We start from the raw sequence: 18,084 nt of genomic DNA, 5'->3' as shown, positions 1-18,084 counted from the left end.
CTATCTAATGCACAGTAAAGCACATTCATTGCTTTGGCATTGAGTTGTGCCTTCCTAATGTCATTGTCATCCCAATCCTTTTCAAGTTTGGGTACAGTGACACCCTCTACATAAATGGATGGGATGTATGGTCCATTTAGTATAATGGTCCACATCTCATAGTCTTGGGCTTGGATAAATATTCTCATCCTAGCCTTCCAATATGAGTAGTCGGATCCATTGAAGAATGGGGGTCTTTGGGTGGACTGGCCCTCAATGTGGAAAGATCCAAATGGGGTTGTCATTTTGATCTTTTACTCTCTGGGTAATAGAGTTCCTGCTCTGATACCACTTGTTGCCCAGATAGACAATCCAAGAGGGGGGGTGAATTGGGTTTTAAAATTATTATTGCAATTAAAACGTTTGTGGATAACTAATTAATACTTTTTGTAAGTTAATTAATTAGATGCTATGTGCAGTGAATGAAATGAAAGTACAAGACAATAATGCAATCACAAACACAAGGATTTTATAGTGGTTCGGAGCTAACCCTTGCTCCTACGTCCACTCCCCAAGCCTCACTTGGGAATTCACTATAACCCCTCGGATTACAGCCGGTTGTTTTACAAGCTCACAACCCAACTTGTTGTTTTACGAGGTCACAACAAACTCGGTCGGTTTTTCCAGGCTCACCGACTAGAACCGTCCGATTGTTTTCTCGGGACCACAATCAAACCCTTACACGTTGGTTTCAACCTAGGCTCACCAACAACCTATACACCCTTGATTCAATCCCCTGATTGAATCAAGTAAGGACCAAATGGAAAGGAGGAACAAAGAGAAAAATACAGCTTCTAAGAAAGCAGATATTCAGCAATATGAACAATAGAGAAGTTAAGAGCCCTCAAACTATTTTATGACGATGTAGAGGAGAGCTTCTCGAACTTTGGGTCTCCTCTTGATCGTCTTGAAGACTTGAAGGTAGAAGGAAACTTCTTTAATGCTGGGAAGAGTAGGTTGAATGGAGTTAATGGCTCTCTTCCTTCTTTTTCGTTGAAATCTCTTTGGCAGATGAAGTTATTGTATTTTCTTTGAAAGGAATATTACTTCTCTACCTTGCTATAGTTCTCTGTGGCTATTTAAGCCATTCCCATCGGAAACTAGCCATTAGACACACTTTACTAGCCGTTCTGCACATTCTGCACATCCTGACAATGTGTCCGTTGGGATCGGAGTCGACTCGCGCGATCTGGAGTCGACTCGGCTGTAGCAGGAGTCGACTCATGCTTTTCTGGAGTCGGCTCGGCAACTGTTCCGGATTTGAATTAAAGTGGTCTTCTCGACTGGGATAAGTCGAGTCGACTCCCCAAAGTCTGGAGCTGATCTGGCACTTTTGGAGTCGACTCATCCCAAGGAATCCATAGATGTATTCTTCAACTTGGCTCACTCGAGTCGACTCGTGAATTCTGGGAGTCGACTCGGCGCTCAGAGCCCGAACTCCCGATCTTCTGTCTTTTGGCTCGTGCAGTCTTGGAGTCGACTCGAACTGTTCCGGAGTCGACTCGGCTCTCAGTATCCGAAAAACAGTCTTCTGTCTTTTTGGAGTAGCGCTGCCTTGGAGTCGACTCGAACTTTCTTGGAGTCGACTCGCGTCTCAGAGACAAAAATACTGTCTTCTGTCTTTTTGGGGTCGCGCTGTCTTGGAGTCGACTCGGCCTTTGCGGGAGTCGACTCGGCCCTCAGTGTCCGAAAGTTGCTCTCTGACTTTTGCCTTGTATTACACTGAGAGTCGACTCTTGCTTCCTTTGGAGTCGACCTGCCAACCATCGGAGTCGACTTGCGTTCCTCAGGAGTCGACTCGGCTCTTAGGGTCTAAAATACCTTCTCTGACTTTCTGTCTGTGACTCCCTGGAGTCGACTCATACTAGCCTGGAGTCGACTCGGCAAGCATCGGAGTCGACTCGCGCTCTTCAGGAGTCGACTCGCTGACAGATTTTGAGTTGTACCTTTCTATTCGTCTGTTTGTTCTTAGTCGGAGTCGACTCGTAATGCATAGGAGTCGACTCGAGCCTGTGCCAGTGCCTCTGATACGCTTGGAGTCGACTCGTAATATCCCGGAGTTGACTCGAGTCTCAGACTTTGGTTCATATAGGCTTCTTAACTTATCCAAATTGTCTTGAACCAAATCTAGAGACACTTGACCATAAATTTACTAAGATGTCACTGAAACACTAGATTGAATTCATTAGTAAACATAAGATATACTCAAATGCTTTGAGCTCATCAAAATCAAATAGGGTTATAATCAATCACTCCACACCCTTCCTTTTATTTCACAAGTAGTTGGAGAAGTTTTAAGGAGTTTGTCAGAATACTTCCTTCTCCTTGTTGGCTACTCTTTGTTCTTGACATCTTCTTCCTTGTTGTAGCACGAAGTTCATGGTCGAAAATCTGTTTACAATTATAATGGAGATCTTTCTCACAATACAAAAGTCTTTTGGATTCATGGATGGTAGAGAGAGATGGGAGAGAGGAGAGGAGACTGTTTTGATGATCATTCCCATTTCCAATCCCCTTCCTTTTATTTCACAAGTGGTTGGAGAAGTTTTAAGTAGTTGGAGAGGTGATTAATTAATCTTTCTTATAATCAATCACAATACTTCCTTCTCTATTATTATCCGAATCATCATAGTCATCAAGATTTATATATAATTAGGTTGGTTTAGCGTGCGCATTACCATTATCCACATTGCCTTAGATTCACTGGAAGTTTTAGAAAGACCCATGCCTGCTACCATTTCAAAACGGGTTGGATAAAGTGTTGGATTGCCCCGCAGCGGCGTGACGATCGCGGTGGAATCCGCATGCCGGGCCCGGTGCATTGCATACGCCGGAACAGGATCGGGTGGATTTCAAAAATTTTTTGAATCAGAATGATTCAGAACCTTTTTGAATTCAGATGGGGACTAAATTAAGATCTAATAATTAATTATGAATTGTTAAACTACCAGCAAATCAGAAATCTAAAAATTCAAATGAAGATCTCATCTTCATCTTTGTGCGGGTAGAAGAACACCGCAACCGATGATCGTGGTTTGGTTCCTTGTAGCCGCACAAACGTCCGGCCTCTACAAGTATCCACGCGAGGTTGCTGAAGATCAGAGATGGGGCTTCATCGGGGTGCTAGCTCCTTGCAAAAGCCTCTCTAGGATGTCGAAGAAGAAGGAAGAAGAAATCACAAGGATCCCACTTTGTGCAGCCTTCAAAGGAAAAAGAAACGCTTTTGCTGTTTTGATTCTCTTCTCTCCTTTTTCCTTGCTGATTTAAAATCCCCAAAAATATAGCCTTGCTGCCCCACGCCTGGAAGAAGAACTCTTATCAAGGCTTGGGGCGTGGGGCTTCATAAATAGGGCTTCAAAACCCTAGGTGCTAGGAGTCCTAGTCCTACTAGGTTTCCTAGCGCCCTTCTTTTTATTGGCGGGCCCCTTGATTCTTGGAAAGAATCAAGGGGCGCCAGCTCATAGCAAAGAAGGAGAGGGGGCCACACCCCTCCTTGTCCTCTTGGCTGCCCCCTCTTGCCTATTTTGACTCCTCAAAATAAGAAATCAAGAGGGAGGCTCTATTCAGGAAAAAAAGGCTGAATTAGGCAGGGATTTTAGGGACTCGATCTAGCCAACTCTTGACTAGGATTTGAGTCAAATTTCTTTGGGTCAGACCCAACATAATTTGACTCAATTAATCAGCAATAAAAAACTTAATTATAATCTAATTATAATTATTTAATTCTTCTACTTAACTCACTTAATCTTAGTGGGTTATTTCGAACATCAATCTTATTGACAATTGACATTGTGATTCGAAATCACAATTCGACAATCCTAATAATCAGAACCTCTAATGTGTGTGACCTCATAGATTCTAATCTGACTGGTAATGAGACATATTGAGATCTCCATTTCAATATCACTGAAACACCTTTCAGTGGACTGAAACACTTTCAATTTTACTCGTCATGGTTTATCGATCATCAGGTAAATGCCCATGAGTCCCAACATCCACAAGTGACACCTAGCAGTATGTAGTGGCAACCCAGTAGAATAGAATAATGAACTTCTAGGTGCAGTTATCGTATGATACAGTCCTTCTATCATGGATCCCTACAGGATGGAGGTCATGAACAACTCGTCAAACCCCATCGTCTGTCATATGTCAAGATTTATTCGACTTAAGTTCGAGGGTGGAAAACTCTTTCTCCACTGTGTATACTGCTCCGGCCGAGGTCTTACGAACTCAGTTTTATAAATCACATAGGATCTCTCCTTATCTATCAAGGTCGATAGATACTATATAGGTGCATACCCTACTCCTACAGTGAACCTACCGCAGCCAATCTACACTGCATGGACCTATATATCTAGAGACCATGTATACGTGCAGTCAAACTACAATAACCTCACTGTGAATAGCTGAAGCACCGCAGGTCAAAGGACCAGTCACACTACTGCAACATCAAGCAAGTCACTGACGAGTGGATAGACATACAAGTGACTTCTTGTCTTGGTCACGCTCAGTACCCTTGTTCTCTAACAAGCATCTGTTGCCCACAGCCACAGCAGCAACTTTTGCCCCATTGCCAACCTGAAGGGTTACCGCACCTTCCGCCAGCCTTCTACTTTTCTTTAGACCCTACATAGTAGTGCACAAGTGAGCACTAGAACCAGAATCTATAACCCAACTACAAGTAGAGAAAACCGTAAGGTTAGTTTCAATTACGAGCAAGTCTAACATATCTTCTGAAGGTGTGTCTGCCTTCTTGTTCTTCAGGCTCTCGAGGTATAAAGGACAGTTCCTCTTCCAATGGCCATCGACATTGCAGTGAAAACATTTTTCTTTGTCATTAGCCTTTTTCTTTTGAACTTCCTTCTTTGGCTTCTTGTCTTTCTTCTGCTTCTTCGCAGGCTTCTTTTTCTTTCAAGTAGACTTTTTCTTGGAACCAGAAATCAACTCAGCAGCAAGGATATTACCCCTTGAACCTTTCAAGGCTCCCTCAGCAGTTACCAACATGTTTAACAGTTCATTCTTAGTGCATTCAATCTATGTGGTAGTTTACTATAAACTGTCCAAATGAATCAGGAAGGGATTGCAAGATCAGATCTACTTGCAATTTCTTGTGCATGTTCATACCGAGCTTCTCAAGCTCCTTTATGTCCTTGATCATAGTCAGATCGTGATCATGGACAGACTGTCCCTCGCGCATCTTTACCTTGAAGAGACTCTTGGACACTTCAAAACGAGCTATGCGACTCTGCTCACCATATAACTCTTGCAGGTGTGCCAGTATGTCCCTAGCAGTCTTCATATTCTCATGCTGGTATTGGAGTTCATTGGACATGGATGCCATGATGTAGCACTTGACCCTTATGTCATCGTCTGTCCACTTTTCATGCGTCGCACGCTGATCAGCGGTCGGACGTGATGGTAATGTGGGGATATCATTGTCGAGCATATAGCCTATTTTCTCACAACTTAGAATAATTTTGAGGTTTCTAAGCCAGTCTTTGTAATTGGTACCGGTCAGTCGGTTGGTCTCAAGAATACGGGTTAAAGGGTTTGAGGCTGACATTGTGATCTGCAGAGAGTAAAGATTCTAGTTAGATTTTTGTATTTGATCCTGATTTGTTCTAGGGTCTTTTAGAACAAATGTATCTCCCACTATTTTTTTGAATTCCTCACACTCTCCTAGTAGAAAAATGGAAATCCTACGTGACTAGGATTTCTAGTGGGTACTGCGGTCCTACCGATTTACATGCCACCTCACCTAACAGTTATTGGTGACACATAAATGGATAAGTGTACAACTCTTGTACAATGCTTCTCAAGCATGTTGCAGTGCTATTTGGTCTCTAAGTATTGAAGACCTCACCTAACAGTTATTGATTTCATTCCTTAGTTAAGTCAGATCCACCGTATAACCGTAGAAATAAAGTCGTCATTGGGTCCTCATCTAACAGTTATTGGTGCCCAACCCCATCTTTACCCCTACAACATCTTATGTCTATAGCGAGATCCAACCCTCCGATGCAACTTGCCCACTGTGTCCAGCCGAGATAAGTCAACACCAGAAAGACCTTAACTGCTCTACTATGGTGGAAGACCTATGGACTTAATATTGGTTAATCATGTCTTAGTGTTTGCAATCTTGAGCTCTTCATAAGAGGTAATCGAATAATTGACCAGGTAAGCAGGTGGGAGGCTCCCCTTACTCAGAGAGTAAGATCCTAATTTAGTAACCACCTTTCATGCTTTCCTAGACACCAATTAGATCAATTAATCTAATATGACTCGCTCATGTTGGTTCACTCTCGATTGATTGAGGAGGTTTTAGTTTAGGTCTCAATGGGATTGCTCTACTGGTTGCATCATATGTAAATTTATCTACCCCGCTCACATTCGCATCACATGCAAATGACACATCGCAGGCAGTTATAATCGCGGCAACAAAAGCTGAATTTTAAATAGGTGATGATCATGGATTCTAATTAGGTCATATTACAAGCACATGCACGTCAATCGATCAGCTGGTCTTCAACTCTTGAATTGGTCCTGAGCCTCCTTGATTTGATCTCTGATCAACTCTTGATCCAATCGCCATCAACCCCTCCGATCGCTGTTCATCTCATGTACTATCTTCGACTGATCGTTGACGTACATTACATCATAGAAATACAACCAGATATATAAATAAATTACATCCCTTTTAGGAGGCATGCATGCCCCTCAAAACATCAAATAAGATGCATGCAAGCATCTGAAAATATTACATGACATTACAGATCACATCGCAGGTCTTTACATTTGATACCAAAAGCGTTTGAATCCTATGACCATCACCAAATGCATCTTATGCATGATTTTATCTAATCTGATTTTAATTTTATTATGCAACCATCTGAGATCCAGATCATGCAATACCTTAATTTTAAACATCATAATCATATTATAATTTTAAAACTAACATCGCATGATCGATCTAACAAAATCAGCATGCTGAAAATTTTCAGCAATCACGAAATTTCAGCACGCAGAATTTTTCAGCATGCATAATAATTAAAAAATCAGAACTAATTCATAATCAATTAATTATTATCTTAATTGGTTCCCCAAAAAACCTCACTCTGATACCATTGTTGGATTGCCCTGCAGTGGCGCGACGATCGCGGCGGAATCCGCATGCCGGGCCCGGTGCATTGCATACGCCGAAGCAGGATCAGGTGGATTTCAAAAATTTTCTGAATCAGAACGATTCAGAACCTTTTTGAATTCAGATGGGGACTAAACTAAGATCTAATAATTAATTATGAATTGTTAAACTACCAGCAAATCAGAAATCTAAAAATTCAAATGAAGATCTCATCTTCACCTTTGTGCGGGTAGAAGAATACCGCAACCGATGATTGTGGTTTGGTTTCTTGTAGCCGCACAAACGTCCGGCCTCTACAAGTATCCACACAAGATTGCTGAAGATCAGAGATGGGGCTTCACCGGGGTGCTAGCTCCTTGCAAAAGCCTCTCTTGGATGTCGAAGAAGAAGGAAGAAGAAATCACAAGAATCCCACCTTGTGCAGCCTTCAAAGGAAGAAGAAACGCTTTCGCTGTTTTGATTCTCTTCTCTCCTTTTTCCTTGCTGATTTAAAATCCCTAAAAATATAGCCTTGCTGCCCCACACCTGGAAGAAGAACTCTTATCAAGGCTTGGGGCGTGGGGCTTCATAAATAGGGCTTCAAAACCCTAGGCGCCAGGAGTCCTAGTCCTACTAGGTTTCCTGGCGCCTTTCCTTTTATTGGCGGCCCCCTTGATTCTTGGAAAGAATCAAGGGGCGCCGACTCATAGCAAAGAAGGAGAGGGGGCCACGCCTCTCCTTGCCCTCTTGGATGCCCCCTCTTGCCTATTTTGACTCCTCAAAATAAGGCATCAAGAGGGAGGCTCTATTCAGGGAAAAAAGGCTGAATTAGGCAAGGTTTTTAGGGACTTGATTTAGCCAACTCTTGACTAGGATTTGAGTCAAATTTCTTTGGGTCAGACCCAACATAATTTGACTCAATTAATCAGCAATAAAAGACTTAATTATAATCTAATTATAATTATTTAATTCTTTTATTTAACTTACTAACTCTTAGTGGGTTATTTCGAACATTAATCTTATTGACAATTGACATTGTGATTCCAAATCACAATTCGACAATCCTAATAATTAGAATCTCTAATATGTGTGACCTCATAGGTTCTAATCTGACTGGTAATGAGACATATTTCTATCTCAATATCACTGAAACACCTTTCAGTGGACTGAAACACTTTCAATTCTACTCGTCAGGGTTTACCGATCATCAGATAAATGCCCGTGAGTCCCAACATCCACAAGTGACACCTAGTAGTATATAGTGGCAACTCAGTAGAATATAATAATGAATCTCTAGGTGTAGTTATTGTATGATACAGTTCTTTTATCGTGGATTTCTACAGGACGGAGGTCATGAAAAACTCGTCAAACCCCATCGTCTGTCATATGTCAAAATTTATTCGACTTAAGTTCGAGAGTAGAAAACTCTTTCTCCACTGTGTATACTGCCCCGGTCGAGGTCTTACGGACTCAGTCTTATAAATTACATAGGATCTCTCTTTATCTATTAAGGTCGATAGATACCATATAGATGCATACTCTACTCCTACAGTGAACCTACTGCAGCCAATCTACACTGCATTGACCTATATGTCTAGAGACCATGTATACGTGCAGTTAAACTAAAATAACCTCACTGTGAGTAGCTGAAGCACCGCAAGTCAAAGGACCAGTCACACTACTACAATATCAAGCAAGTCACTGACAAGTGGATAGACATCCATGTGACTTCTTGTTTTGGTCACGCTCAGTACCCTTGTTCTCTAACAAGCACCTGCACTATTACTTCAGTGTCCCCATACCGTGGACTCGAGTCTCGTCCATCCTTAAGGAAAGTAATGTGTGCACTGATCTCATCGGATCGATCACCGTCCTCGTAATGATCCATCGATCAGGAGCATTTAGAAATTAATCACCAATGATACATGGCTCAAATTTTCAACTCTTAAAAATATGCATCATCATCTTATTAATTCCTTGGACGATTTATAGACACATAAACAATATGAATGAAAAAGATGTCTTTTATTTATTCAATAAAGTCAAGTATAAAATTATGTCCCAAAATTAATAATATGTCAGTCGAATTAGCTTCTAGGGCATACATCTAACATAAAGCCCTCCCCATTAAGCCCGGGGCAGGTATCCGATGGGTTAGGGCAAATTATGACCTCTAATCACTTACGACCATAGGTAACATACTAGAGTTGTTAATGTCAACTCTTCAATTTGTAACCTAGCCAAAAGTCACATAAGGTATTGCTGACTCATGATCTCTAGAATTCACATAGGAAGGAAGCAAGGATACAGTTACTTACTTCCTGATAGGTCGTTAAGCATATATATTATGAAATGCATGATGTGGTGAAGATTCTTTGGTGGTGAAGATTCTTTGTTTCACATATATGATTTTACACAAAACACTATACATATCTTAGCTCAGTCGCATCTCAAGGACCTAACTTGATTTTTTTATTTGCTCACTCTTAATAACACCATATGAAGTTCTCACTCCTGACTTAAAGGGTTTCATTTAATAAGGCATTGGGGAAAATCGCCTTTCACGGGCCACGCGTCTCCTGGCGGCCAAAACTAGGTGTCAGAGCGGTTTGAGAGTTGTTTTTAAATTTATTTTATTTATTTTTTCCTATCCAAAATGTTCCCTCTCAGAATTTCTTTTCCCATAGTATTTTTAAGAAAAAGATATTTAAAGGAAGAGGGCGCGTTGATGGTACATGCCGCGTCGTCGGTGGGCCCCACGCATTGGAGACTGGGGCCCATTGGTTAATCGCTCTCGTGCTTGCTGTCCAAGCGTTACTGTATAATTCAAGCATGCATAAATTATGCAATAAATATTTTAAAATTATTAAAAAAATAGTGGTATAGCTCGGAGCAGCTCAACTTGTTAACCAAACAATGATAAGAAAGATTAAATGGATTAGCTATATTATTTTTCAAAATGAAAGTTGATAAAATCTTATTTGCGGTCAACTATGTCATAGAAAAGATTAAATATATTAGCTATATTATTGATTGAAAATAATATAATGAATCTTGAGTACAAAAGTTTGATTAGTAATTTTATATTTCAAAAAGCTAGATGAATCATTTTTAAATAAATTTTTAATGTATTTTGCATTTATTAAATTTTTTATTATTATTTTTAAAAAAGGCCTCTCTTAGTGAGTTCGCCTTCGGCCCCCAAATGCATCGGGCCACCCCTAATGGGAAGACATCCATGCCCACTCTTAATTACATAAAGAGCTTGATCTTTATCTTCACCAAGATGACAGTTTAAAGGTTTGAGCTAAAATTGACTCTTAGCACTATAGCTCAACTATATCTTCTCTCTACTCGTTCTATCAGAATTAGAGGTGATTGCTTGCATGAGTAAGCTAATCTTAGTGAATCGATATATATATATATATATATATATATATATATATATATATATATATATATATATATATATATATATATATATATATATATATATATATACATACTTGCGCTAGTTGCAACTCATACATCATGCTATAAGTATAATTAAATGAAACAAACAATATCAAATAAATATGACTGAATAGCCTCATCAATCATATAAATGACAAATGAGACATCCAATAATTAGGATTATATGGTGGTCAACTATACGAATATAATCACATTTTATTTAGTCCTAGGGATTTGATATGTGTCACATACAAGTCCCAAGCAATGGGTTTGATGAGCAGATCTACAATTGACTTGTGGAAATGTGCTTCAAGACCACTTGCTTTGTGCTATAACGTCTTTGATGAAAAGGTACCTGACTTGTATGTGTTTGGTTCTACCATGATATTTGGGTTTCCTAGTGTAAGCTAGTATAGTCATACTATCACAATGGATTGTCACAAGATCTGATGCGCAGCGTAAGTGACAATTCTAGATGTTGCAAGAGAACTCTTAGTCTCTTCTCTTTCCTCTTTTCTTTTTTATTTTAAATTTGCTTGATTTAGATTAGTTTAGGCATTTGTTCCATTAGCCTTTTCTTTTTCAAAGTTTAAGGGGAAGGTGAGGTGCCCTATTACCTCTCCTTCCCCCCAAAATTCATAGGTTAGCATAAAAATTATTTTATTTTTTTCTTTTAATTTATTCTCCTAGGCACGTCGAGATCCCTAGGTTAAGTTTATTGCTGGCATAGAGAGATAGAATCTACATTGACACTTCTCTTAGGAGGCAATCAAGGTATCTAGGTGGCTATAAGAATGTCAAGTGGCAGTCACAAGGTCTTTCATGTTGCAGTGCAATCCTATAAGAAGAGCAACACATTATATAGAGCAACAATCCTTCACCAAAGATTAAGGAGCAGTCAAATGAGTCCTACACTATAGCTAATCCATCACCTTCACAGTCAAGCAATCTATTATATATAAACCACTACTCTCAGACTCAAAACCCACCTCCTAACAACCTTCCTCATCTCAATTACTCCATTTCAGACACATGTAAGACGATCTGTAACTTGGTTGAGCTAATCAAATTGAAACTAGCTATTTGTGACCAACTTTAACCTACCTAGGTAAGCTAGAAAACTTGAGATCCTTAAAAACTCAGTTGGTTAGTGAAGGACGTGCTACCAAGCTTGTTTAGGACAGAGTAGGTACGTACATGGGCATGCCATTAGCATTGGACTAGTTAGAAAGGTAATGATTGAAGGAAGAATAGAGAGTAGTGTGGATCTAGACACCTTAACCTTCAAGAACTTTCACTGCTATTCGAAGAAGATGGAACTGAATAGATGTGTAGCACTAGATTTTGGTAAAATGGTGTAGCACTGAACTACTATAAGGGTGTAGCGCTAGGCTATGGTAAGGATGTAACACTAGGCTATGGTCAGGATATAACATTAGGCTATAGTAGAAATCAAAGTTATGCATATTCTTAGAATAAAATATTAAGATAAAGATAAAGTAATATGATTGGATGGATTATTGAAGGGTCTTTTACAAAGTACAATTTCACTATTTATACTAATATATAATAACTGCCTTCTTGCACACCATTCTGATGGTTGCTTTCCATATCTGGTCCCCACTTTTAGTAGTTCTAGTAACTGCCGCCAACTGTCTTCCCACTATATATATCATAAGCATGATATAACAGCCGTAGCAGCTATTTTTTCTCACAACATATTGGATGCCTTGTATCCAAGCACTGTAAGATGCATCAATGAAGTTTATCATAGTGATTCAAGTTGCTTTGGTGGCTGCTATAACAACCATATCAACCATTTTTCAAAATAATGCTTATAAGCAAGGAAAATTGCTTTTGTTCCCTTGTAAACAATCAATATTCCATGCTATAAATCCTATAATAAGCTAATTGATTTTCGTATATGTCTATGACCTTCATATACATACATTTTATCATAAAAGAATTTGTGGCCATAGTGATAGCCTATGGCAGGCTACTGCAACTTAATGATCACTTGTTTAATACCATAAGCACATGATCCACATCTGCCAACAAAAAATCCTTGTCAACTACTAAACCACTACAATCATCATTTGTCAATAATATTCTCTCTTTAGTTATGTTCTATCATCTTGCATGTATGCTATAATATATAGGAATATCTTACTGATGTAAAAACCAAGTCGCAATATCTAAGCACACATATTAAAAAATAGCTGAATAATTAAAGTTGGATTTTGTAATGCTCTCATTATTTCTTTTGATAATGGAGTCAATATTTTCTTTAAAAATAGTGACAATACAATTTTTCATATATAGACATTGAAACCTCTTACCTAACACATTTATCTCGGGTAGAACAAATTGATGGAAGTGATACCTATTGTCAATAACTTCTCATTGTAATAAATGCTCATTTAAAATTAGTATATATTAGCTTATGATTAATCCATCTTTCACACACGATCATATTACAAGATAATAATCTTGAAAGTGGCATAAGAACCAGATTTCCAACCACTAGATTAAACAATCCAAAAGAAAAAGAAGAGAAACCAAGCACATGGTAAAAAAAAGAAGGCAAAATCACCTTGGTGTTGAGAATCAAAGTTCTATGGAAAAAGAAAACCATAGCCGAACGACGGGTGACAATAGCTCTTCTTATATAGTCTATCATTCTAATAAATATTTATTGTTATTGTTGCTTCTTAATCCTATCTATGATAATTGTAAAGTATTCAAATCATAAACCATCTTCGAATTTAGGAGAAAGGTGTTTTTAGTTTTGGCTCTGTTGATGTTCTTTCCATCTTATTCAGACATCACGGATTTGCTGGCCGAGTCTTATTTCGATGTGGTAGAAAAAAGTAGTGACAAACCAAATGGCTATGGGTAGATGCATACGGACAATACCATCAACATGGATCAGCTGAACAGTGATTGAAGAAAGAATAAAGTAGCATGGGTCAAGATGCCTTGATTTTTAAGAACTTTAGCCATTATCACACCACTATTTGAAGGAGATGGATAAAAGATGTAGCAAAAGGCTATGGTAAAGGGGTGTAGCACAAGGCTACTGTAGAGATATAGCATTAAGCTATGGTAGAGGTGTAATGCTAGACTACGGTAGTAAAAACCAAGTTACAACTACTCCTATGATAGAAACTATAGTAGACTAAGATAAGATAAAATGTATTGGATTGATTTTGAAAGAGCCCTTACAAAATACAAATCTATTTATTGATACTAACAGATAATAACTGCACACTCTGATCGTTGCCACTACGTCTAACTTTCATTTCTAATGGTTTTGATAACTAATGCTACTTATCCTTCACTATGCATGTTCGCCAATATGGTTGCTCAGCAACCATCAGGTTGTAATCATATCTTTTTGGTCTTAGCTTATGCGGACTGTCTTCTACTTCAGTCTAAGATACAGTTTTGTATTTGAGATTTTCTTTGAGTCTGCTTCAATCATTTCAATCTATCTCCATGTGTTGCCAAGTTCTAGGCTTTGGGTCTGCTTTTGACCAAACTCTCCTTCTTTGGTCTTTACCTCCACCCTTGGTGAAATTTATCGTGGCCAAACTCTCCTCTATCTAGCAAGAATCACATGACCCTTATCTACTCTGATTCCACATGGTGCTTCCTCTCAGTTGCCAGTTGGATTATTGAGATGGGATGCAAATGTAATCTAAATAATTGATGGGACCTCATTGGCTCAAACTTATTGAAGGCAATTTGAGCAAGCAAGAGAGAGAGAGAGGTCTAAGATGCCCTTGACAAATTCTATTAGATTTCTCATATGCTTGTAAGCAAATTTGGTTGCAAACCCTTGTAACTTATCAATAAAGCATTAGGTACTATTAAATCTCAGAATTAAGTTACTGACCTTCTTATAGATCTACATAGAGGCTAAATAAGGGCAGCACACATAACAATTGTAATCAAAGTGATGTTGGCTAGGGATCGACCACTTGTGCTTGCTTGATTGTGTGGTCTTTATCCTATATTGGTCCCATTGTGTAATCCATAACTGCGATGATAAGGTTTAGATGATCGATAACCCCCACCACCACCTTTGCTATGACCACCACCATAACCCCTAATAATGCTACGATGTCCGCCACCGTAATTACCACTGCTATGACCTCAACCACGGTAACTGGCGTTGCTATAACCTCCACCACAATAACAGCCACTGCTATGACCTCCGCCACTACCATGATCTCCGCCACCTCCCAATAGTTTTATTCCATGATCAACTGTTATATTTCTTCCTATATTATTTTATTCATATGTTGCAAAAGGTACGCTAGGTATATCAAACACATCAATCTGGTTATCATGCAGCATGTCAATAAGAGCACAAATAAAGAAATAAGAAAAGAAAAGAAAATACAGAAAACCTAGAACTTGTAGCTCTTACTAATTCTTTAGCAATGACATTAATAACATTTTTATCATAAATATGGATCAAGATTGGTACTTACATACTATCATATATGTGCATCACGATTGGTGTCTACGTTAACTTAGAGTACTCCATGTTTCATTCCCTATTACTCTACGAGGATACTACTAATCTTGAATACATCACAAGCCTTAATATATCAAACCAAGCGAAAAAGAAAGAGGATAAACTGAGAAAAAGAAGAATACCTAAAAGCATGTTAAAACTAAATTTTTCCTCTTTTGAGATGATTACATACTTTAGGTACTACAAATTAGTATAAGAAGATGGTATTTTCCAACACAAGGCCATAGGTAAATAAGTAGTTTTTTGATGGATAATTGTGATGCAATAGAAGGAAAGGTAGGATGTCACTTCAGAAAGGGAAAACTGTGATATTTGATTTCCTTTTTATTTTAATTATCACTAAAGTGGAAAAGGTATGAAGGTGGATATGAGAGGGGGGAAAACCTCCACCCCCAAAGGAGACTCTATACCTTCTTTGCTTTCATTAATCGATAATAAAATTGATTATGATGCTTCTAACTACACTAATAAGATCTGAGTCTCTAAAATCAGATTAGATTTCTCTTTTAATTAAAAGAGACTGGATTTTTTTTAAGATGGCAAGTGACTAGTAGGAAAATCACATTAAGATAAAAATCATCATAAAGCTACATATCAACTCTTATTTTGATAATCTATTATGAGATCTAAAAATTATGATATCTCCATGTCAGTAATAATCTCCAACCGTGCTCTGTTCCTTGTGCTGAACTACAAGCAGCCTGAAAAGGGGATGTTATTGCTAAACAAAAGTTTCAAGTGTCCCTTATCTGGCTAAAAGATGATTCCCGTACTGTGAAATCAAGATTGAGTGGACTCTAGCGACAAGCATTGCCAGCTAGAGTTACTTGATATCTGAAACATGCAGGGTATTTGTGCATCCTTTCAAGCTATTCACTGCTTTCACAGAGGGAATCCACTAATGGACTGGCTTGTGTGTTTTGATAATAAGTTGATATGGATTTTGATGGGGCCTACTGGGCTACTGTTAGCTATTCCTGAGGTTAGCCCAAGTCTAGCAGCTGACAGGGCTCTTCTTTACACGGAGGAGATCATCCGTGGTGCTCCGTCGGCGTCCCTGAGGTTGACCGGAAAAATCTGGAGTTCCCCTACTGCTCATGTAGTGCCTACGACCGTTTTGATCTCATGGGAACCCCCACCCCTGGCTTTCTCAAGGTGAACTTCGACGGCAGCATTGGCAATGATGGCTGCATTGGATATGTAGGTTTTGCTATTAGAGACCACGGCGCCCATCTAATTGTGGCAGGGGGCCGACGGATCTTTCACACATCTGTAGTCAACGCGGAGCTTAGGGCAGCATGAGAGGGAGTCGTCTATGTGAGACAGATGCTGGGTGTGGACCGGATCCAGCTCGAGGGAGACTCGGCCGCAGTAATTGCATGGATTCGAGACACAGAGCCCGACATTAGGTCGGAACCGCTGATCCATGATGTTCACCGACTCATGGGCGAGAATGACCTGTCATGGGCCAGACATGTCTATAGAGAGACGAACAGCATGGCTGACTAGGTTGCCTCATTCGCGGCCCACCACTTGGAGTCTTCATTTGGGGGATCAGGTGCCTGTGCCCCAGCCTCTGAGCTATCTCCCGTTTTCTAACTCTGTTGGCCACAGCCACCTGCGGCGGAAAAAAAAGAGAGTTCCATGATTTCCTCATTGCAGTATGCGTATAGCCATCGCACAAGCTTGGCTCTTGTGCACAATGCATATGGAGAGGCACAACCCTCCCATGGCATGCATAGCAACAACAAACTGCGATAAATGTTGTGGGGTCAACCTTCTACTATGTTCAAGAGAGTTCACATGCATGGGACAGCAACAAGTTCACCTATTTGCTTAGAAAACTAAAGATTTGGAAGTTCCCCAGATAATTCTAAGCAAACCTCTTTTCTCTCTTTTCTAATAAATAAAGTTGCAAGAACACCTACATGCTAAAGTTATCTTTGCACAGAAGATTTAGAAAGGGAAACATTTTCTTCATTGATCCCAACATAAAAGAACAGAAAAAAGTCTCTAATGGTGTTTTTTGTTTCTTCCAACTTCACTTTTTATACAAAATAGCCCCTGTACCAGACTTGAGAAAGCAAAAAGAATCTTTAATATGGACACACTATTATCAAAATATATTAGGCACTTACATTCTCACAAGTACATCATGCCCAGAGAAGAAGAGTAACCAAACTATAACATTAATAGCCCACCCTAGTAAATAATCACATAAATAGACCATCCTCACAAGAATCCCACAATCCAACCCCACCACATAACTGTAATCTTTAATGGTTCTACCCAACTTCCACCCACCTTAGCACTTTTTGTTGCATTCACAATATATCATTGCTCATTGACAACTTCCAACACCCTTGCTACCTATTCAAGCTCTCCACACTTATTAACACAATTAACATTTTTTGGACAAGAAAACTATGGAAATCTCTACCCAACTGCCACCCACCTGAGCACTTTTAGTTGCACAGACAATGTACCATTGCACATTGACGACTTCCAACACCTTTTCCTTACTTTCCCACTGAAGCTCTCCATGCTCATCAACACAATTATCACTTCTTGGGTAAGAAAACCATAGGAATTTACGACACTTCTGACAATATCAAAGCCAATAAAAATGGAACCCTCGTCAAACTGAAAGCAAAACAACAAACAAACTCATCCCCTTTCCCACTCTTCTTTTAACGTTCAGGATTCGTTTAGTTAGTGAAAAAAGAAGAAAAAAAATGTGGTTAACAAAAAAACAAAAAAAAAACTTTTGGTTGCATTTTTCAACGGAGAGAGATGGTAAAGTAACATTTCTATGAGAATAAGATTTCTATATTTCATAGAAAAGAAAAATTCATGGAAGATATGGAAAAGCTACATTTTCATCGGTTGAAAATTAGGATCTCTTTTTTTCCAAGCGTATCGTTAA

The sequence above is a fragment of the Phoenix dactylifera genome, chromosome 10, assembly GCF_009389715.1.
Source record: "Phoenix dactylifera cultivar Barhee BC4 chromosome 10, palm_55x_up_171113_PBpolish2nd_filt_p, whole genome shotgun sequence".
In the NCBI taxonomy this organism is placed as follows: domain Eukaryota; kingdom Viridiplantae; phylum Streptophyta; class Magnoliopsida; order Arecales; family Arecaceae; genus Phoenix; species Phoenix dactylifera.
Note: the sequence above shows the minus strand (reverse complement) of the source record.